The sequence below is a fragment of the Pteropus medius genome, unplaced genomic scaffold (assembly GCF_902729225.1).
Source record: "Pteropus medius unplaced genomic scaffold, Ma_sr-lr_union100, whole genome shotgun sequence".
Classification (NCBI taxonomy): domain Eukaryota; kingdom Metazoa; phylum Chordata; class Mammalia; order Chiroptera; family Pteropodidae; genus Pteropus; species Pteropus medius.
In genome coordinates, this window is record NW_024344240.1 from 14,357,877 (window position 1) to 14,383,271 (window position 25,395).

The 25,395-nt window shown below is 31.1% G+C and overlaps 1 protein-coding gene across 1 annotated transcript in view; it reads right to left on the reverse strand.

Annotated features, from left to right (window-relative positions):
* MGAT4C (MGAT4 family member C) overlaps positions 1-22,266 on the reverse strand; it is a 629,597-nt gene extending 607,331 nt beyond the window's left edge. The window contains exon 1 of the mRNA XM_039868986.1: positions 22,073-22,266. The gene's annotated coding sequence lies outside the window, so the exon portion shown is untranslated. The remainder of the gene's footprint in view (positions 1-22,072) is intronic.
* Between the last annotated feature and the right edge of the window lie 3,129 nt (positions 22,267-25,395).

A 25,395-nucleotide genomic window follows, 5' to 3' on the forward strand; every position in this document is an offset into this window, starting at 1 on the left:
CAGATGTATTGACTCATACAGGAAAGATGATCCAAGGTTTGGGAGACTGATGGAAGTTTTATGTTTTTTGAGGGGAGTTGGTTAGATGGGGTAAAGGAATTTTTATTTGTTGGTCACAAAGCAGATGGTAGAGTTATGACAGTTGATGTTGTTGATGGAGGACAGGGTGAAGGTGACTGTAAAGTGGCGGTTGATACTATCTCTTCAGTTCTCCTAGTGAAAGTATGGAAATTGAGAGAGATGATTCTAAACCAAATGTATAGAATTCCTTTATCCTGCCATTAATCCTGTTTATGGAGTTAGGGTGAATGACTTCTGCCTCCCAATTTCCTGGTATTACCTTTGCTGTGATCTGATATATATTACCTTCTGAGTGAGTCTTTTCCAATTCCCGCAGATGAACAATTTCTTAGTATTTATGAGTTACCCAGAAAAACTGGAAATGTTCACAATATTTATCCTAATACTTTCAGAAATAAGTAATGCAAGATATTGAAGGAAAAAAAAATAAATCTAATGGAGTGTCTGATTTTAGTTGTTTACTGTTGAAATTTTAAGAGTTGTGTTAATGTCATATTGGCCTCTTGTTTTTCACCATTCACTAACTTCATTTATTTCCTGATCTCTTTTTACTCCTAGATACTGCCAGACTTGTCATCATGAAATCCAGGTAGACCAGAACAATAAGCCATTCACTAAAATATTATGATTGACAACATCATGATTGACACCTATGTAAACCTATAATTAGTCTCATTTCCACCAAGATGACTTCCCACCATATGTTTAGAATTGCTGAAAGATAACCGCGGGGATAGGCATTTTATAAACTTTATATTGGACAGTCTTCTGCTAGCACCTGAAAAAGCAAAGTATCTATAGATTTGCTACTCTGCTATGTTTTTGTTTGATTCATTTTATTCAATGTATGATTATTGAATGTATATTTTGCTAGGTACTTGGGATACAAAGATGAATTCAACCTTTAAAAGTATTTTAATAATGGCTCTTGAAACTTTTAAAATGCTATCCACATTATTAGTGCCACAGATTGCTTGTTCGAAGAAAAGCATTCATTAACTCATTCATTAATTCTTTCAAGTACCATACATTCTTAGTAATGTGCCAGAATATATAAAGACATTAGGAATAAGAATACATTATACTATGTCTTAAAAACCTATTTTTCAATTTATAACTTTTTGACTGGTTCTCATTATGTGGTACTATATTGTAATTAAAATGAAATTTGACATGAATGACAAACAAAATATAGTACCTCATATCCACAAATACATTGTTATTGGCCTAGTACCTTGAAGCATAAATGAGTGCATTTATTGAATAAACAATGTTTATTTCAACTACATACATTTACAGTTACTTTATAGGTCAATTAGTAAAGCAAATGGCAGGTTTCTATATCATACGAGCCATAAGAGAAATCTTCCCCAACAATTCAACTGCTTCACATGTATAAAAAGACATATAACTTATTGTACAGTTTTAAAGAAAGATTTTGTGAATAAATTTATCATTTTAACTTCTGTAAGAAAACCGATGCTTGCAGAACTTTGGTAAGTAATTCAGAAGCTAGTATCTTGGGCATTTGGATATGATATAAATTTTGGTCAATAATTTAATTAGTTGGATGTGAATCAAATTTACATTTGCAGAAGTGAGATTATCAAATTGTATGATGTACACATTTCGACACTCATAGTGTTTGCCAAATTTCTCTGCAAAGTGATTATTACCAATTATATTGTTATCAGGAATATGTTTTCCTTTTCCTGTATCCATACTAATACTTTTATTGACTGTTGTTTTCTCCCCAATTGTGGGATATAAGATTATATCATTTTGATTTTCTTGATTGCTAAGGAGGTTGGACAATTTTTCCTATGTTCATTAGGAATCCTGATTTCTTCCCCTTATTATCTTTAAAAATATTTTTGTAAAAATTGACCATGGATTTCTTTTTCCTATTAAATTTGTGTTCTTATCCATATATATATATATATTTTTTTTTTTCCCTACTAATTCCTTGTTGTTAGTTATATGGGTCACAAATATCATTTCTCAGATTGTAGATTGCATTTTTTCTTTATATATTCTGTGTCTAACAGAAATTTTTATTGATGTAATTGTGGCTTTATATGCAATTATAAAAAATAATACAGAAAAGTCCTATGTACACTTTACCCAGTTTTGCACAATGGTAATATTTTGCAAAACTATAGTATATCGAAAACAAGATATTGAAAGTGATACAATTCACAGCTCTTATTCAATATTCTTTAGTGTTACTTATACTTGTGTTTATATAACTTTATATAATTTTATCACACGTGTAAGTTCTTATATTCATCAACAAAGTCAAAATACTGAACAGTGCCATCACTGATTCACTGTTAATTACATTCAAAAGCACAAAAAAAGAGAATTAAATTTCTCAAGACTGATAATAGAACCATAATAACCAAAACCACAGAAAACGTGTTTTATAAATAAGCAAAGTTGTAAAATAACAAATCAAAACAAACATTACAAATATTTAAGTATTATAAGAAAATAAGAAGGAAGATTTAAAAATAAACAAGTAAAGCCAAGTTTAGAGCAGCTTGAAAAAATAATTATTGAACTAAATAATTGTGAAAAAGTATAGAGGGATAAAAAATGAGAATAGATAACAAGATATGTATAAGAGAAAAATGGAGCATGGTGATTTCAATGTAGATAATGATTGTGATATGCCAGAATTGATCATATTTTTTCTCAATTCACGTTAAAGAAACACATCTCTTGAGTAGAATGAATCTACATTTTGACATAGATGGGAAAAAACAAAACCGAAACAAAAAATGTAAAGCTCCTGAAGAGAAATGCAAAATACTATATCTGAAAGATCAGCAACAATTGGATTTTCAGAAGTCATAGTAAATGCTAGAATCAAAATTAGAAACAGATGAACTAATTATCTTAAGGAGTTGAATAACTCTAAGACGCAATCTAAAATTTAAATCCTAAATTATTATTGAAGAAAAAGAGCAAAATATAACTGAGAAAAATATTAGCAAAATACATATCTCATAAAGGACTTAAATCTAGAATATATAATGAACATTTAAACACAATAATGAAAATAATATGAATTCAAATAACACTCTTAAAAATGGACACAATATTTGAACACTTTGCCAAAATAATTATATGAATGGCAAATAAACATATGAATAAATGCTGAGAAAATGCAAATTAACACCAGAGTTAGGTCCAAACACACATGCACTAGAATGGTTGAAGCTAAAAAGTCTGAAAATAAAGTATTGGCAAGAATGTGTTGAAACTGTAAATCCTAGACATTGCTGGTGCAAATGGAAAGTGGTATGATTGCTTTGGAAAACTGCAGACTAAGATGAACACAATTATCCTTTTTTAATAGATGAGGAAAATGCATGTTTTGTATTTTAGTCTCGTAAGACAGTGAGATAGATTTACACAAAAGGCCTCAAATATTTATTATCTCAATATAATAAATATCTTATTGCCACCACCAACTGCTATTAAAAAGGGGAAATAAAAACACTACAGCTAAAATAATTTATCCAGGTCCTTACAGCTAGGTAAGTGGTGCAGACATAATATAAACTCCCATTTTTCTCTAAATTGTGGTGTGGTGTAGAATGTTATATCTAATCAAATTTTCAACAGTTGCATAATGTTTTTTAGCCTTCAATAACAGAAAACCCACTACACTACAAATTATGCTTAATAATTTGGTAAGGTAAACAGCATAAAAGATATTTCTTTATTTCAAGATTTTCAAAACTTATTTTGTGTCAATGAATGCACTAAGAAACATATAGTAGGTAGCAACACTTATTTGTATTTTAGTACAAAGAATACAGTTTTTATGAACCTCTTTGCAGGACTAACGGGGTTAATTTAGACTATCTTCAATATTTTGCTGTAAAATATAATTATAATAAAAATCAATTAAATTTTCAATGTTAAAGCTTAGGATTGAAGAAGTTATTTAACATATAACAGAATGTTTCTAGTTCTCCAGCATGGAAAATAGTGTTTAATAACAGTGTTTTAAAAATATAAGTAGAACCCTTTACAGTTTTATTTCACACACACACACACACACACACACACACAAGCATTATTTGAGCATTATTTTTGTGTTGTGAAAATTAGACTATACTGGGATAATTTGGCATGTGCTACAGAACCACCTGAGAAAAGATTTTTTTCATTCCTTACTTTTCAGGTTTTGTTTACAACTTAGAAAAGCAATTACTAGGAAGTATAAAGAGACCTTTAAGCAAAGCTTATTCTAGCAAGATTTTAAGAGTAAATCCAAACTATAAGAAACTGAATTCTTTATGTCTCTAATTCAATATAAAAATATTTTTCACTTCTTTTTCCTACTGTATTGTAATGGGCAAGGTTATAGTTCCATAATAAAGAACGCAAAGTTTGGATCAATATTTCAAAGGTTATTTCTTATATGTCCACTGGGGGTTAGCAGGAGGCCCCAATTTTAATGAACATTCAGGGAGGCAGGAGGACAAAAGCTTCATCTTTACACATTCACAATTTCTGCAGCAAGGAAAGTTGAAATATGACACTATCAATCAATTCTTCCTCCTTCGACTGATATCTGAGACTTTATGTCTGATTTCCTTCATCAAAGCAAACCTAGTGGCTATGACTATCTTTAAGTGATAGGAAATTGCAGTCTAATCATTTGCCTGGGAGGAGAACCAGAAGATAATGTGAACGCCCCTAATGACTGTGATCAACAGCTCTTTAAACTATCTGAAAAGAGTTTTAAAATGTTATTCCAGATTTAATTTTTCAAAAAATTTAATAACAAAATGATGTAAATATTTCCCAAAAGTTTCACCATAGATTGGTTTGTGAAGGTACATAAAAGAAATAAACCTTAAATTTAAAAAAGTTGGTTTCTGATTTGAAAATGGAGAATGTATCTAAGAAAATAGATATATACTGCTGAAAATTTTAATATTAGGTCACCGTGGAATGCTTTGGTGACAACTTTTAAGAAATTATTTTAAATGATGCACCATTTTCCACGTGTGGAACTTTAAATAGAGCTCAATCATGTTTGGTGCAATGGATAAATATATTGAAAGTATCCAATGATCAAATATGCTCAAATATGTTAGTACCTTACACAAGAAATAAGAAACGATTCTCAGAACATATGGGAAATCTTTATTTAAGGCATGTATTCTCTTTGGCAAATCTTAACTAATATTAAATATGAAGAAATAAAACATTTGAGAAAAACATTATTTAACTTAGTCATAAAAAGAAATGAATTTGTATGTAATACATGTAAATAAATTTTAAATGGTAAGAAAAGTCTAAATGAAATATCATCCTTCAGAGAGCTGGAATTTGTTCTTATGTAGTGATGTAGTTCCAGCAAGTATAAAAGTGCCTGGCTAGGCACTTTATAAATGTATATAGCTTATGCTGATGAATGAATGAAAGAATGGGTAAATCACTGAGGACAAAATAAAGTAACATTTTTTTGATGCGGTAGAAGAGATTTCAGTATAGATTAAGGTTATTTTTGTTTGCAACAGTTGAGAAAAAAATGAAATATTAGCAAGTGGTTGGAGTCATTGGACATTTAGGACTAGGGGTGCCTAATCAATATTTGATAAGACTTACAAAGAAGCTTTGAAAAAAGTTTTAAATTGCTGTCTTTTTGTGTTTTAAAATGTAATGAAGACAACTAATACATGCTTGCAATTATATTATCTACTCATTACTTAAGCTGTCATAGATAAAAACAAAGAGAATAAACTATGAGTGTGTATGAGGCAAAGAGTTAAATGCCAGTAAAAATAAAGTCTTCATTATTTTTAATGGCACACATGGAAAAAAGCAATCAGAAAAATGAAAATGGCTCTGAAATTCACCCACCTGATTGAATTATATATATATTATTTTTCACCATGGGGTACCTGGCTCAGTCAATGTTATTTTCAAGGCTCGGAAAATTTTTATGATGATGCTCAAAGTCTTGGGAAGGTTAGGCATTTGTGGTAGGATCAAATTAAGCTCTAAACAAAAATCAAGGTGTTAGCCTGTATATGTAATGTTACAGGAAGAGACAGACCTCTGCCTAGGAAACAGAATTAATTGTAGGATAACTTAAGCTCTAGATTATCAAAATCTATCTTCCTTCTCTTTTTTCATAACTTGTCTGTTCCCCCTCACTCATACAGCTCAGTGCTCTGCTTATTTTAAACATAAAAAATTATATTTGTTAAATAAGTATTTATTAAAAGAATGTGTGGAGTGATCTGTCTGTAAACTCACATTTTGCCAAGCAGAAAGAGCTTATACTTTCTGGTATTTTCCATACATATTCCTTAAGATTTATACAGAATCCTGTGGTATTTTCCTTCCTATAAAACTTTTCTCATATAGTTTTATCTAAAGTTTCTTAGAGTGCTAAAATTTGATAAAAGCAATTTTACAGGAAAAACAAAATTTCAACTATAGTTTATAAATTATGTGAAGAGATAAAGAGAAAATTAAAAAAAAAAGCTGAATAGATCAAGTATTGAGTGGGAATATATACTGATAGAACTTTGGAGTAAATAGTAAATTGAAAAAGTATGTTCCTTATGCTTACTAATGTAATTCCAAGTATACGTCTCAGAAGAACATTTTTGGAAACTAAGAAACGTGTCAAAATGACAAAAGGAAATTGAATGAAGCACCGTCTACAATAATGAAAAAGAAGATATAACCTAAATGTTCATAGAGGAAGAGATAATGATTACAAAGAACACTTACTGGCTAAAAAATTCTATAGCAATTAAAGGAACTAAATATAAATGTAATAATGTTAAAGAATCTCTGAAAAATTACTAAGTAGGAAAAAAAAGTAATATAATATAGTCCATGTCTCATAATGCCATTTAAGTAAAACTAGGAAAATATAAAAATAAACCCATAAAGTAATACTAAATAAGATCTACTGCTGTTCCTGAATAAATATAAATGTTTAAAAATTGACTAGATGTCTACATATTAATCCTATATCCGGAAAAGTGAAAAAGGACCTAACTGCGTCTTATATACATTGGATAATTCAGTTTCTTGAATAATTTGGACATTTTAAGGAAATACATATTCATGTACCATCGATACAATATAAATGCATACACAGGAAAAAGGAAAAAAATATGTCAAAACATTAATAATGGAGAATTCTGGGAAACTGGAATGAGTATTTTTATTTTTATAAGTTTTCATATTTTTCAAAATTTCTAAAATAAAATTGGAGAGGGTAAAGGAATTATTACTGAAATTACTTTATAACCTCCCTCATCTGCCTTCTAAAGATTTATTGAGATCAGACTGGTAAAAAAAAAAAAATGACTTCCATATTGAGTTAATGGTATTTTAAAAAGAAAACAAAAATAGGAAGATAGAGAAGAAGAAAAAATAAAAGTCCATGCTCTTAGAATTTGTAAGAATGTGCAACACTTTTGAGTAAATAATGAGAATATATCTTAGAAAATATTAAATTTATATTATTGCAAACACTCTTCTAGGTACCGCTAAGTAATGCCAAATAGGTAAGTAGAGTAAAATAAGGCAATGCGTAACACGTACAATAAAGATAATTATTATAAAAAATGAGGACCAATAATGTTTGTTATACATGGAGTTTCCTAACTCAGTCTGATATATGGAGGGAGACAGGAACATCAACAAACACTGTAATCATAAGGTGATGCTAGAGCTGAGACTAGAAGAGCAAATTAGGAATTAGCCAGGTGATCCTGAAATGTAGCAGAAGGTATAAAGTGACTGAAGAAAATCTGAGTTCCTTGAGAAAAAGAACTGAGTCCTATTGATTTTTTTATGCCACAGCCCCAAACCTAGCAGAATAGGAACAATTTGTGTTTTATGAATAAATCAAAGAACTAGATGGCCACATCTTATAGCTCGTTTTCTATTTACAAAATGAAAATAACATAGTTTGTGTAAACCAAATGAACGTTTAAGAGTGACAAAATTAGGTATTTCTTAGAGTAAAAGGAATATCCTATTTCAAATTTAACATACTGTATATAAATTTTTAATTGTCCCTTCACTGATAGAAATTCCAATGCTTTGAATATAGCCACTCAAAATTTATACTTATATTTGCCTTGAATGTTCTTCGATACAATTTACCATTAAGTGAATTTCAAGGCATTTTGATATTTGTTATTTTAATAATATGGAGTAATTTCTAAAATACTATTAAACTACAATATATCATGTTCATTTGCATGAAGTTTCGCAACTACAAAATGATGTGGAAGATCACAAAATAGACGTGAATGGTATTCATATTTTAAAAATGAATTGTTTATAATGAGAAAATTGAATTACTTATCGTAAAATATTAGAACTTTACTATTTGATTATTTAAATATCCAGTGTTTTCAATCATTTTGGCAATGTTAATTCCTATTCTGGTAGTGCTGCCAATGAAATTCTGTGTTTAAAAAATCATTATTATTCTTCATATACAAATTATTAAAATTAAAAAAAGTTTTTTCTTCATTGAATTTACCTGCAACAATCAGCAAGGATTTTAAAAGTCTTTAAAGTAATTTAATTACTAGGAAGGAGTTAGATAATGCTATAATTGTCTTTTTAAGAGATCTGTTATTCTTATGTATTTTATTTATTTTTATTTTTTGTGAGCTCTTTTTTCTGAAAATTATTTATTTATTTTTTAACATTTTATTTTTTAATTTTTCCCCCTTCCTCCTCCCCTCTGGTAACCACTAGTCCACTGTCCATGTCCATGAGTCTGTTTATCCTGTTCATTTGTTGCTTTTAGATTTATATCCCACATATAAGTGATATCACGTGATTTTCAACCTTTTCTGTCTCACAAAATATAACAAAATAACTTAGATCTGTAAGTGTTAGAATCATTACAAATACACTTGGACCATAGAAAGGTTGTGAGATATCATAAAGCTCCAGTGATTCTCTGGCATATACCTGAGATGAAGGTACCACATCCTGAGGAGATTTTAACTGTTCTACCTAGCAGACATGAAGCAAGAATTAAGTAAAAAAGTAGTAACAATATATTTGTGGATCACTATAATTTCTCTATATAATTTTTAGTATTGAAGTCTACCCTACTTAGAGAAATACAGATACAATTGAATCTCTTGTAATATATTCATAAGATCTTTTTATCCTTTGCCTTTCTTGAAACTTTTATATCTCAGCCAAAGCTGAATTTGTCCCCCTAGTATTCATGTGGAAACCCTAACACCCAATATGATGGTATTTGAAAGTGAGGCTTGGGAGGAAATTAGCTTTAGATGACATGGGGATGGGGCCTTCATGATGGGATTTGTCCCTTTACAAAAAGAACTTTGCTAGAGTCTTGCACTCTCTCCCTCTCTTTCCCATGTGAGGACACAGTGAGAAGGCAGCCATCTGCAAGCCAGGAAAGGAGCTCCCACCAGAACCCAACCATGCTGGCATTCTGATTTTAGACATCTAACTACCAAACTGTGAGAAATAAGTTTTAAAAGAATTATAAGGAGCTAAAAAGAGTTATGAAAAATGATAAATGAAAAACATAAAGAGAATATGAGAATATAGATAATAGAAAATAGGAAAAACAAATGTAAATTTTTTAGGCTTAACAAGGATTATGGAGAAAACAGTAGATATGAAAGATAGATAAGGACATCCAATATTTGTAGAAGTTGATTCCATCGAACAAAATAGAAATAATGAAACAAAGCTAATGTTTTATAATAAAAAGAGGGTTTGAATCTTTATATTGAAAAGAGAGTATCATATCCCAGGAAAAAAATCACCTTGAACAGTCAACACGGGTATACCATAGTAAATTTACTCAACATCCAACATAAAATCCTATTAAAAAAAAAGATGCTGCAGGCAGTAAGGTTGAAAAAGAATGTTATTTAGATTGATATTAAAGGGAGAAAAAGGGCTAACTTTTCTAAAGACTCTTGTAAGAATAAAATAAAAATAATCAAGGGAAGAAACCATAATTCAAGAAGTTTATATGAGTCAATCAATCTTTCAAGGATAAAAGCCATAAAATATTTTAAATATACAAAAATACTTCTATGAACCCTTTCTGGTAAAAGTACTAAAAAATGGACACCAACCAAACAAAAGATTTTAGAAAAACCTCTGGGGAGAGGGGAACTGTGGAAGCATTTTATACATTTATCTATAGATGTAAAATTAAAATAAATATGAGGCTTTGAGTAAGAACTGGAAGGCATGTGGTATATGCCTTAATGTAGAAATAATATAAATACCACAGTTGGAGTTGAGTACAAAAAACTGAAAGTATGCTTATTCCTCACCTTTCTGATAATAGCTAACATCAAAAAAAGATAGAACTTAAAAACATTTCTTTAATCAGTATATTTATAGTGGTCAAACTAAATTTATAAAAAAGAAAGAATTTCACATTTGATTTCAAAGTACCCTTACTCTTTGGTGTAGATCAGAGATAAATGTAAAGCAAAGTGATTCATAAAGATTTTTTCTTTTAATATGCAGAGACGTAGGTAATTTAAATATAAAGAAGCAGAGTTCATTATATCAAAAACAAACAAGGGTGCATTCAGGCCAAAAATCAGTAACAGCAACAAACTAGAGCTCTTTATAATATTAAAGTGTACAAATAACACTGCTGATTAAATAGTTATGAACATCTACATATCAAATAGGGCTTCAGCATAAACAAATCTATAGGAAACACAAGGAAAAATAGAAGCACATTAGTAGAGGATATTTAATTTTGCCTCTCTGGACACAAAATATCAAAGAAACACAGACTATACTTAAAGATATAAAGTATATATGATTTTAGTAAATAGTGAAACTGAGTCTGAAATTCATTACCACTGGCATTACAGATCAAGCTCTTTACCAGCATCCTATATGGTAATACTAGAGTGCCTCCAGGCTGAGGCAGTGAATACATATTTATATATTTGTAGAGGAGATGAAAAATCTCCCTCCTGATGAAAACCTAAAATAAATGAAATAAATAAATAGATAGATAGATAGATAGATAGATAGATAGATAGATAGATAGATAAATAAGTGAAATGAGGATTGTTGGAACCCTAGTCTAAATTCTAGGGAAATAGAATCTAATGGTTATACTTTAGGTTATGAGATAATACTTATCCCATGATAACCTGGTGGGATGCAGGACAGGATTAGGTTAAAATAATAATAATAAAAAAAGGCTGTAATCAAGGAACCCCAAAAATCTACTCTAAGTATGAGTCCCATTTAGCACACATGATAATTTATTCAAGATCAATTCAAAAATTATACCTAGAGTTTTCTTGATATGTCCATGCTTTTAATGTCATCACAATCTATTTTGCTTAAATGTCACCTGTGGAGAAAAAAAACTAAGAAAAAATGTCTTTTTACTCAAAATATTCATCTTATTTTTCATCCACGGATATGTAGGGATCATAATGAAAAGAACTTCACAGAAATAGTGTTTGTATAGTTCATGTAAGAGAGAGTGTGTGTGTGGTTCTCCTCAGCCTTACGTATTACAGCACTTCTAGATAGCTTCTGGAAATCACTCGCTGTGTTAATTTAATACAGAATGGGGGTGGAGGACGTTCTGTCTAATCTCTAGTAAAATGTTAACTTTGTAGTTTTTTAATTTTAACAGATGTCTATTTTTTCTAAACTATAAAGCACAATAAAATTACTATTTTAGTTTAAAAAGAAAAAATTCAAAGCTAAATAAACTCTTTAATTATCTCTGTTACTAATAGCTTATATTTCTAAGATAACAGAAGGAATGTGATACTTATTTTTTTAGAAAAGCAGTTTAAATTGTAATAAATGGCAAAATTAAATATTATTTACAGAATTAAAAAGAATTCACTGTAATTAAATATGTGACATTTATTTCTGTTTATTGGAAAACTACTTCAATACGAAACCCTTTCCCAAAATAATTTCAATTATACTAAGTGGAGACTGGGCCATGTGAGCAGCAGAAAAAGACTACGTTGGTTTTATAGCATCCGTGAGAATAATGATGGAGACAGCATTTAATTAAACCCAAAATCTCTGTGTTTCTGGTGCAAAGAAGGAAGTAGTCTAAAACCTTCTAAAATAGAAAAATATTTGTATTCTCTTTAAAAAATGAAGCCACCATTTTTTTCTTTTATATTTTCCTGAATAAATGTTTTCATAGTTTTTTTTTTTTTTTTGTAAACAGAAGTTTCTATTGGCTATTAAACATTAAACTACCAGGTCAGAATCAAAGCAGTCACGATTAGAGCTGTAGACTTAGAGGTGAAGATATACCAATGGGTGAAACCACCCAGGCTGAGTAAATAGATAACAAAAATAGAAAATCTGGCAAACAATACAATTCAATGAATGTATACTTCAGAAATAAAAGAATCTTGGAACAATGTGCATTTCTCACACTTAAACTAATAGAAAGTGTTGTAGTAAATCATATGCTTGATTTTCTAATACACTGTGTATGGAAGGAAAAAAATCCATTTAAAAGTCACATAAATTTTGCATCATACTCGAGTTACCTATTTTAAAATAAAAATATGAATAAAAGCAAGATCCCACATCAATTAATCACAAATAAGTGAAGTAGAAAGATCATCATGAAGTATAAACCTTGTAAAAAAGTTTTAAGCTGCCTGAGGTAACCATAAATTTGAGGAAGGATAGGAACCGTAAATACAAGCAGGCTAACTCATAGATGGCCTCAGTCATCCATATGATTTGAAAATTGATACCTAAACCTTTTTATTAAGTTAGCAAGCTCCGAATATCAAAACTTAAACAGTTCTCATGTGGTAATTCATAGTAGTAGCATAGAAAACTTCTAAGAAATAGAAAAAATACATTTGAAGTAGATCATATATTACAAACAAAAGGCTTCAATAAAGCTAATTATCTGTAGATTTTATATTTAGTAACATTTTATTCAATCAGGATCTCAAATCTTTGACAAAAACTTTTTGTCTACCTTAAATACAAATCCAACTAACAAAATAATAACAGTTTTAATTTGTCATTTATATTTCTGTTTTGAGATACTTTTACATGTAAAGCAAGAAAATAATATTATTTATATTGAAAACAAGTAACATAAGCTTATTAGGCTAGAACATATCATTATGTATCACCTTAATACTTCCTCACACGAACTTTTCTTTTTTTTTTGCTTTAATTATCTTTGCTTCATTTTTAGCTTTTGAAAAAGGGGTTTTACAAACCTCAACATACAGTAAATTAATTTGGCTATTAGTTTCCAAATCTACATCCATGCTGTGAATTGAGAGAATTTAGAAATATAAACACAATCTTTATTTTTTGAGAATGAACAACTATAAAACAATCTGTATATATATTAACTGGTTAATGACTCAGAAAACTACATATTATATCATATTTATATGAAATGTCCAGAAAAGGAAAATATATAGATACAGAAAAAGATTGGTGATTGCCTTGGTTGAGGTAAAAAATGAGTGAGTAGACACAAGATTTTTCTTTGTGGTGATGATAACATTCTAAAACTGGATTGTGGTGATAATTGGGCAAATAGTAAATGTGCTAAAAGTCACTGAACTTAAAACTGATGAATGGTATGATATATAGATTTAAACAGGAGGTTCATCATATAACCAGGTATTCTTTTCAGAGATTAAAATAAAAAGAAAAATACTCTCCCCACCTCAAAAAATTAACCTCATAGGAAAACATATATCTCAATTCTGTTTGTGTTAATTTTTAAAATTATCATGTGATGAACAATACTAGTTTTAAAATAATATAAAAGATTGTTTAAAGTTTCAGGCTGGTGAACTATGCCCAACTACCACTGAAAATAAAGGATGGTTACAAGTACCAGCAAGATACAACACACAAAATATTTATCTAATGATAATAATTTAACATATGCAATTAACTATATAGTCTATTATCCTTGTAAACCACTAAAAACAGCTCCTGAATAATTACTAGACTTTGCCATCCTTTAAACAATTCTACAATTTTGAAATGTTTTGAAGGGCTATCTCAAATCAACAGTTAAATGTAATGCAATTGTGAAAACTTTCTATTAGATTTTTGAAGTTTGATAGATGTTCATCTAAGCTGTTAAAATTGCCTTCAGTTACAGGAGCAATGTATTTCCCCTGCTTTTCTCATTTTATTGTAGAAAAAAAATCAAGTGCATTTATAACTTAGAAATGATTTCAGTGACCCACAGCAAAGACTAAGGACTGCAATAATTGTTTTAACGTTAATAATGTTTTCAAGCCACAAGTGTTTTGTTCTTTTGTTTGTTTTATAATTGCTATTCTTCTCCTACAGAAATAAAATTGATCACTTTCTTGTCTGAATTCTGATTTGTCCCTTCCATTACAGAACTGGAAAAAACCTTAAGGTACATTTCAACAGCCACCTCGTAATAATCTGACTATTTTTATTTGTTTCTCTTACCCAAAGACACAAGCACTAATAAAATTAAAGGGCATGAAATAGCATGTTTACAAACATATCCATGGTTCTTTTTATTGCATCTATGTAATAAAAAAATGCACAGAAAAATATACCTTATAAATAAGTGATCCTTTAATGAGCATTAAAAATGGTTTCTTACTGAATTTTGCCTCCTTAATGTATTAGACAAAATTCCAGTGTATGATGTATGTCCACAGACATATGTCTATGTTTATATATATGCCAGGCTGCTGATAGGTGGGCAGACCTGTCTGTCAATGTTAGAGCATGGTTCCGAGCCTTATTGTCTCTCATTTTTGTTCATCAATATCTCTGTGTCTGTATCTGCTTGTCTGTACTTGTGCTTTTCTGCCTGTCCACTCTTCCATATCTCTCTGTGGTATGTTTCTGGCTGTCTGTAAGTTTGCCTGTATATTGGTCTGATCATCCCTGTCCCATTGTCAGTTCCTATATGAAAATCTGTCACCACATCTGTTTGTCTCTTAGCCTGTCCCTGTTTACATATCTATGGGGCTATATATATTTGTTTGTAGGTATGTGTTTGCCTATCCATGATCCTGTCTGTCTGCGTATACATATATGCAGAGTAAGATTTTTCCTTTAGTGTAGATTTAGCCTATTCTTTTACCGCCAAGGTCTATGTGAGTATTTACCAAAGGTTTGGAGATAGCGAGGAGCGGTTACAAAACGAAAACAAGACTTGAAACTAATGCCAAATATAACTGCTCTCAGAATCAAAAAAATAATTTATAATGACTTATACACTTCAGAGAATTCTTTTTATGGGCATAATCCAGCTGTCAGCATTGTCCTTAGGATCTAGCCCACATCTATCCCCATTGACAACCTAGAAATAATTATCTTAGCAATACTAACCTTCATTCCTTCATATAAATTCCACTGATTCTTATAAAGATTTTACTTTTCCTAGAATATTCTCAATGTTGACCCCACAAAGATAATCCAAAGGAGGAAAAAAAAAGAACATCCCTAGTGGAACATTTTCTAAAGTGTGAATTATTTCATAAGGAATAATGCTAAGTAAAAGGAGGTGGGAGAATTCCAAGAACCCTGGATGGGTTTAATGCTCTAATTCCTATATATTTCAGGGTTTTTTGGCTAGTGAGATGAGAAGATGCTTCTCAATATTCTGCCTCTGAACTAAAGATCTGCTTTTCAAATCTTCTGTGGTAATATTTGAAAAAAACAAAAACAAAACAAAACACAAAAGCACATGACAGTCACAGACAGGAACACAAATGCTTTCACACACAAACTCACATACCTCCTCACATACTTCTTGAAAATAAATAAAATAATTTTTAGAGAGCCTGTTTGAATGAAAATAGCCAAAGAAATTTTACTTTGGTTTGACGCTACAATGTTCAGGAACCTACTAGAGCCTAAAATTGCTGGGCCTATTATGATAATTTCTTAAACAATAATCGTGTTTTATTAAGGTTATACATATATATATATAAGCATATATATTAATTATTAGAAATCATAATTAAAAGCTAGAACTGTTAAAATTAGTTATTTGCATTGATCAGTTTTGGCAGATGATTGACAATCTTCCACTTCATTATTATATTTCTTATATGTGGACACCTGACAATATCACAAGGATTCAATTGTGCAAATGAGGTGACAGAAGAATCATTTATGAAGTAGGTCAACTGTATTTACATCATATGGCAGTGCTGGCCTACTTTTCAAAGATGTTACGCCACGTTCAAATTTGGTTAGAAAATATGATTCAGCTCTACAAAAATACTATAGGCATATCTGGTATATTGATAAAACTAAAAAGGACAACCCAGGAATTCACACAACATACAACATATGCTTCTTAGAATTTAAGCAGAATTGCCACCTGGCAAAGTTTTCATTCAAACAGGTCCTTCTACACATTCAAATCTCCCACTTATTGATACTGTTAAAATAACTGGAGATAATAGTTTATTTCTACACAATTGTCAGTTTTGTTTTTCATTATTTTTCCCATATAACATGAATTATTAAGTTAATCAACTTATTTACATGCAGAATTAAATATAAAATTCCTGTGAGTTTCAAAATTATACCATTTTGTTCTTTAGATTTTCCATGGTAAATCTAACTTCTTTATCTAAACTCACTATATAATATTTTAAAGAGAAAAAAGTTCTAAAAAGATAAGTAATGTCCTATATAAGAAAAGACAAACAGAAATTACATACTTAACTAAAAAACTATCATACTTACTATATTCACATAAAAATGTGGGATTAAAATAAGCATTGTGTGATTTCTTCTCTCTTTCACCTGATTTACTATTAATGTATATTTTTAAACATTTTTACATCTGTTCTTTCAGTAACATAAAACTCTGCCATGATCTGAGAGTCGCAGTACAGTGCCAGTGGTTAAATGGCCAAAGATTCTGTATTCAAAACTTGGCTAATTACCTAAGCTACTTATGCTAAATAACCATGGGCAGTTGCTTCATCTCTCTATGTCTGGATTTCCATATCGATAAAATAATTATAATAGTAGTTACCTTAAAGGTTGTTGATAGGATTAACATTAGAAAATGAATGCTGTGTATAATCTTTAGCCCATAGAATGTATTCAATATGCAAACTGCTATTATTACTATATATTTTTCCAGATGCCATTCTAACATTAGGATCCATTAAAAGTGAAAATAAAATAATAAATATCCATCAAATTGAGGTATTTGGAAGGATTTTGGCAGGAAAAGAAAAGGATCAAGTTATTATTTTAGGATAAAATTCGATAGTGTCATCTTCAACACAGACTATCTTATGCAAGAACATGGACGTTTAGGACTACCTTTTGCCCAGACTTTGGAAGGCATGCAAAATCTTTCATGTTCTCGTATAAGAGTCTTTAAATTATGCTCCTGGCAAACATGACTCATAAAAATGTTTATTTTCTTGTGTTTTTATATGTTTGCTTATTTTGTTTTATTTTGTTTTACATTTTTAAAGGGTAATAAGGAGGAGAAGGAGAAAGAATATGTGACAGAGACCTTCACAGGAAAGTTTACAGCCTCTTTTCTAAAAGCCTGAGGAGGTTATATCTTACAAAAGAACCAGCATTTTCTTTGTGTCTCTTTTATCATTTGTTTGTTAGTATACACAAATTGAGACATAAGGTGAGAATCACTAAGCTTAGAGATATCTACTTTCCCATTAAGAATTTGCTGAGGGAAAAGAGCTCAAGGAATTGGTGGCTAAGCTTTTTAAGGTTATGTCAAAGGGGAAAGGATTAATTAATGAAAACATTTACCTAGGGGAAGCCATAGGCAAAAGAAGATGCAGATGAACACAAATCTGTGACCCCACCGAGGGGATCTAAAATCAAATTGAATAACACAAAATCTAATATCAGGGGCGGGTTAGAAGATGGTGATATCATGATGCAAACAATAATACTCAGTACCATCTTTTAGTATTTACAGGAAAAAGCCCCTGGAATAATATTTTACTACATGTTGTCATTCATTCCACACCACCTTATGAATATTATTATTATTCCCACACATAATTTTACAGAATAGAAAACTGAGTTGGAATTAGAACACAAGTACTAATCTCCCTAAGAACTGGGTCGAAATCCAAAGTTGGGAATCAAAAAGCAACAGAAGAACTTCAAGGATCTTTTGGGAAATAAAGTCAGATGCCCAAGCCTTTCTCTTACTACTAAGTAGGTAGATTCATAGGTTTAAAGTAGGATTGGCACTGACCAAATAAACTGAACCAAAAAAAAAAAAAGTGGAAAGGGTAGGTACTTGCTTTTCTGTCCACATTTTGATTGAATTAGAAGGTGCTAGACACTCTCCTACAACACTTCCAAAATAATTACTTGGTAGTTCCTTTTTATAAAGAGGACTTTTGTTCATCTACTTATAAATTCCAACACAAAGATATATAAAACAGATTTGTGTTATGTTTAATTTACCTCCCCATATTCTGACTCTGAGAAATTCAGAGTCAGAATTTTTCAGCAGTCTTATAACCCAAAAAAGGAAATTCTAGCTTGGATTTGCTTACTAGTTTGTGATTCATACTCACAGTTAAGGTCAACATCTGGCTGGATTTAATATTTGCATTTGACAATTTAACTCTCATTACAAAATGTTTAGAATGTTTTTCAAAGCAAAGCTGCCTCTTATTTTAATAATTTTATACATTTTATATAAAATTTTTTATATATTTGCTTTGTTCCCTCAGGGGTGGATGTATGCTTGAACTACTCTGTGCAGTGGGAATTTGAGGACATCTCACTAGACAAGCCACTGTAGCAAAATAAAATGCAAATGAAAGGGACAAAGGGCACAGTATAATGAGCTAGAGGATTTACCGTCTCCTATTTCCATGTCCTTTAGAAGAAGGGAAAAGTGAGAAAATGAGATATAGTTCTATCTGCTTTCCCTGCTAAGTTATGGTTGATAATTTAACTATTTGAAAACCATGAAGAATATGCCAACTAATTTCTCAAACTAATTTTAATTTCCAATTTTATTAATGCATGAGTAATGCTTTATTATTTCTATAGATTACTTTAGTGCCAAGCAATAACTATATGCTCAATACATTCATACTACTAAAACTGTTAAACAAATGGATATGGATATGATAATATACAAGTTCACACACTCAAACACACGTGTATCATTGAAGAAAGATAAGAGTCAAGGCAGTTTAAATAGAAACACCGTATGTGAAACTACGATAAAATGCATTCAAAAATAGGTACTGGGTAGTGAGTATGCATATACTCACATAGTTTGTATACAAACTATGTGCTTGTTACTGAATGTGCATAATCTCTACAACCCACAAGAATCTAAAATGCAGGTACTGTTATCACCATTATACATCTGATGAGATAGAGGTACATAGGTCAATTAACTTACACAAACTTGCTTAACAGATTTAAACCTAGTTTGTGTTACCCCAATCCAACATTCTGTCTACAATGACACTTTGACATATGGAACAGAGTTAAGGGAGAATTGGAAAACCACTGGATGATCAGTCTGGGATTTTCAGTAGAGTTAACTGCAAATCATTGACTAAATGTAGGACATTTCATGCCTTATATGCACATAAATTGCCACTAAAGAGTCAGCCTTAATTGCCTTCCTCTGTGGGCACCAATTAGAAGTCCTGAAATATTAATAAACTGGCTGATTTAGGAGAAAATACTATTACGTGGTCTCTTTCTGCATATTGCTTTGAAGCACCAAACATATCATGGGCACTCAATAAATATTAAATATTTAACAGCAACTAATAAAATGAAATCATGCTAATATATTCTGCAATGAACTCACTATAAGATAAAGGAAAATAAGTTATAGTACTAAACCTGGAAGTTGAGCAGATTTAGATAACTGGGTAAGTGAATGAACCCTACAGGGAGGCAAGACACACTAACGATGTGGACGAAAAGGTTAATAGGAGGTCGGAGTGATAAAAATTTTTATTGCAATTTGGCAACTCAAACTGCCCTTCCTGACATATGTATTCTACTCATCTAACATCCAAAATGCAAATTAAAAGATATATTACTAAGCTGTTGTCATATTATTCCCATACCCAAAAGTGAAGTGATTTCATTATCTATTGGTATTATTTTATTTTGAAAGAACATAAAGTATGTTCCCTGAAGTTATCCGTTTTTTTTTTTCCCCGTGTCCTCTTTTTACAGAGTCTGAGATTTTCAGAAGAGCCAGTTATAATATAGATGTTAAATCACTTTATCTTTTGGCTTTCATAAGTCACTAAATTACAAAACTAAGATACCTAGGACTGTATGCAGTTTCAGAGAGCATACTTCTGTAGACTTAAATTAGAGCTGCAAGTTGTTGGGGGAGAAACCAGCCTGAAAGCAAGCTCACTCTTTTTTTTTTTTCTTGAGTAGAGGGAAAATGTTTCGTAAATGAGAGAAAAAGCTTGCCAAATGGAGAAATCCATAAGAAAACCTTAATTTGCATCACTGTTTTTCAATTCTTGTAAGATTAATAAAAGGAAGAAGAAAAAAAAAGCGCTTTGAAGTATTCTGAGGACTCTATTCTCTTTCCTCTTTTCCTTTTTTTCTTTTTTCTTTTTTTTCCTTTTACAATCCTTCTGTGGATAATGAGCTTGAAGTTATTATTTGGGTGACTCAATCCTCCTTCTCCCTTTCCTTAATTTTTCTAATAGTCTCTCGTCAAACACTCTAAAGAAATTAGAACACATTTAACAAGTGCTCTCCTGAAGCTAAGCCACCATTTCCTCTCCCAAGCCTGTGATTAACCCACTAATGGGTCCACAAACTCTGTGTTCCAGTCGAAATACAGCAGGTACACAATGCTTCAGGTCAAATACACCTGCTCTTCTACCCACTGTAATAATCATTTTTAACATGGAAAAAATATCATGCCATGGTAGGTTTCACTGAGATTATTTACACAATAATAAAACTCTTAAAAGCATCAAAAGCCCTAATATCATATTTTAAAATATTTAGTTTTCATACACTCATTGTGATTAATATATGCTTGTTTTCTATCCTACACCCCCACTCACTCAGACACAGAGCACCCCTGTACACGCACCTTTAACTTTTAGGGAACAGGCCCAGAAGTCACCCTTTCCTGTTCTAATATATCATAGATATAATAAGTTAACTTTCGCTTTAGGACAAGGCTTTCTCCATTTTTATTGGTTTAATTAATATTCAGAAGTTTGGCAGCTTTTAACATTTTACTTTGCTACACAGTTTTGTCTATTTCTATCTTTGAGGTTTTTGCTTCACAGAACAAAGTTGAATAATATATTTTTATAGTTTGTATTTATAACTAAAACTGCAGAAATTAATTTTGATAAGATTCTTCTGAACTCTAAAAATATGTAATGCCAACAAAATACGGTGGTATAATATTCTCAAGAAGACTCCTACTGGAGTTTCTATCAATTAAATATATTTCTCATTCATATATTTATATAGCACAAACATCAATGACACTGAGATGAATATCAGCATTTGAGATAAAGTTTGTATTTAAGAATAAATATAGAGAGAAAATATCAGGATTATGTGAAAGGATTAAAAAATATATATAGGATTGAGTTTCTAAAGTATGCATTTCTCTTCATTATACATTGCAGCTACAAAAGAAAACCCTCAAGAGAATTAATATAAACTTATGATAATGCAGCCTGCAGTATGGTTTTGTTTTGGTTTTGCCTGATTTTGCTGACAATGCAATTAAAACTCTACCCTACTGATCTTTAGTAAAGAAATCAGATTATTCACCTATAAACATGCAGCAATAAAGTGTCATTCTTTAGTCAATACTGACTACTTAACATCTTTCTTTTTTTCACAGGTTTGGATCTCCAGCTCATTAGATCATTATCTGATAAATAGGAGAGGATAATGAATTGAGAAAATAACCACGTACCTTCAGAGAAAACCTGCCCGATACCAATAATCCATTAGAAAACTGGCATTATCCTCTGATCTATTGCCCGCAAAGCTATGACTTGATGAAGAGTTTCATTCCCTGGGCTCAGTTCTCCAGAAGAAAATCAGCACAATTTAAATATTTCTTGGAATGTGACAGCTCTCTAGATCCCCGGTTGCATTCTGTTCCCCAGGGATGACAATCTGGTGTTCCTGTGTGCATAGAGCAGTGAAGATGAATTGAAAATGCTTGAGATAAATTAGGAATGGCTAAGTTAAAATTGTCTCTGCTCCAGACTCTCTCATCTGCAGTCTGTAAGCCTGTTTTTCTGTGAAAAAGCTAGATGGCAGGCTGCCTCAGTAAGTTCTTCTTAAGCGACACAGAGCATTTTCAATGAAGAAAAATTTTCCCATTATCTAAGCTAATGTGACTGCTGCTAAATCTAGTTTTTAAAGTGTCTACTGGCATGAAATTTATTTTCACTATTGGTTTCTTTCAAACTACAGTCTAGAATCTATACTACCATGCTATATCTATTTCTATCATAGAAACATTTAAAGTTTTCAGCTAAAATATTAAATCATATCTCTTTTTGCAGTTTTAACAATCATTTATGTATTGGAAATCTTTACTTTGGGTCCTAAAGCCATTTTATTGCATTTTATAACATGCAGAAGGTTTTGTTTTAAATTGCAGTACTTCAATACAAATAACTATATTTTATTAACAATCACTTACTTTAATGAAGTTCCACATAGATATGCATTATTTTAAAATATCAGTTAAAATGCAGAAGTTATATAAAAATAGAAAAGGGGAATGCAGAATCCTAATCTGTGACCACAGAAGTAAATACTGATTCCTTGAATATCCTCTTAAAGAAAATAAAATGTTCCAAATAAAACCAAGTTTCATAAATTATTCCTCTTCTAAATTACAAGCTATTTTTGAATTCTGTTTATTTCAAGTGGATAAGTTGTGATACAGAAGTTCTTTCCCTAAATTAGAAAATTCTTTTAGAATTTTAACAATATTCCAGATTTAAGGCATAATACACTCTACTTGGTGTATTGTCAACAAGCAAAAAACGGAAAGGTTTTCAAGATTTTCAGTTCAGTTGCTTTACTTGTATTTTTTATATGAAACAATTTTTACAGTATCAGAAATGATACTTAAAAGCAGCATAATCCATGAGTTTAGGTATATTATTTTTAAAATGCTGGCTAAAAAGAAATAAAACAAACAAGCATTCCCTTCCACGAATTTCCATAGGGCTTTCTGCTCTGTGTCTGATTATCTAATATGTAAACTAATCGCTTCCATGACAAAATTGGGATTTACACTTTGTGAGGGAAGCAAAGACAATATAATTTCCTGGAAGCCAACAGAAAAAGTAAATTAAAATTTCTGTTCTTCCTCCATCCACCCTGTAGGTGTAGCTGATCACTTTACTCAGAGATGGAGGAGAGAAGAAATAGGAGAGAAAAATAAAAAGTCACAGCAAATGCCTCCAGCCCCTCTTCCCCCTTCACCAGTGGCAACATTGTAGCTATTGCTGGGGAAGAGACACAAGGGAATTGGAAAGGAGCAGCTTTAGCATCCCAGTGGGGAACTGTAGTTAATCTAGCAAAATGTCAAAACCTCCAAAGAAAAAGAAAGAAAGAGAGAGAGAGTATTTATCAATCTCAATTGCCATTTTTAAAATAACCTCGGTGTTTAACGCTAAAGATACATAAAGAAAATGAAAAGAGATAAAAGTTAACATATCTAATAACCGATGATCGAATATCCAACTGCATTGCACAAATTTTCACAGAGCAACCCAGTTAATGTAACAGGTAATTACAGTAGTGAACATACTTTCTTTAAGAATCCCAGATGTATATCTCTACTTGGAATCTGACAATTTTACTAACATTATATATCAATGATTTCAGGGCCACGTGCAATTACATGAATGATACCTAAATTATTCTTGGAGTATTTAGGAATTATTTCTTATAGGAAGTAACGTTTAAGAAAAGGCAAAGTATGGAATAGTTCCAGGTAGTGGGAACAAAGCCCCAAGGGAAATATTCATATTACATTTGGATAAGTGAAAGTAGTTCAGTGTAGTTAGAGTGTAAAATGAGGTATGAGGGCATGAAAGAGATGAGTCTGGAGAGACAATGAGTCATTTACACTATATAGAAGAGTTTGGATTTTACCTTTGAATAGGGAATCACTGAGAACTCTTAAATAGGAAAGAGAAATAATCATATTTGCATTTTAGAAAGATCACTCTTCATGTCATGCTAATCAGGTAAAAAGCACCACCACATACCCTCTTAGCTAAGCCCGACACTTAGTAACCATACTACTTATGCCTTGCTCCTTCACTTCTTATATCCAGTTTGTTGACTATTGAGTCTACATTTTTTAGATACCTTTTGTTATTTCTAGGTCTCAGGACATTATTTCTACCTTCATCATCTCTTACCTATGTAACAGCAAAGATCTTTTATTTAATCTCCTTATTTCAAGCAATTTCATCCACCAATATGTATTACATAGCTGCCAGTTCTCTAGACATAACAATATCATTCTCCTGCTTACAACAATTTATTTACTCATCATTACCTGGAGAATAATGCCCCAAATCCTTAAAATGATCTGCAATGGAAATCTTGAGAGTATTGAAATCTGAAACTGGCCCTCAAACATGGTGGGCAAGAGAACTAAACAAAGAGATAGACCACTCCAGATTGGTAGGAGGTAGGTTTAATAAGCAAGTGACTTCACATACCAGGCTTATCTCCTTTGGCCACAACACAAGTAGATATCCACACCCATCCACCAGAATCATAAAGGTTTAGGTAGAGATTTTAATGAAATTCAGTTACATGTACTTCCCAGATCAACACATTATTCTCCATGCTATGTCCTTGAAAACAACTCTGGCTGTGGGAACAGTGGGCTGAACTTACATTCCAAGGACAGAGGAGCGGGTAAGGAGCCTCTGATTGTCTCTGTTCAACCAGCAGTTGTGTCCTCTCAATGACCTCTTCCAACAGAAAGATCTGACCACATAATTCTCTATTGGCACCTACCAGACTGACCAGACTGCATTGTTAAGACTAATAAACCACATTATTGGATTTTACCTCTAAAAATCTGCACTTACTGATCCCTTCTGCCTATGTGACTGGAGAATTCCTTTATATCAGAATGTTTGTTAAATGTTAAAATTTTTCTCTTTAAAATCATCCTGATTCCCTCATATAAAGTCAATTTCATCCTCTGCGCTAATGCTTGTCTCTTACGTGAAGGTTTGGTGACCG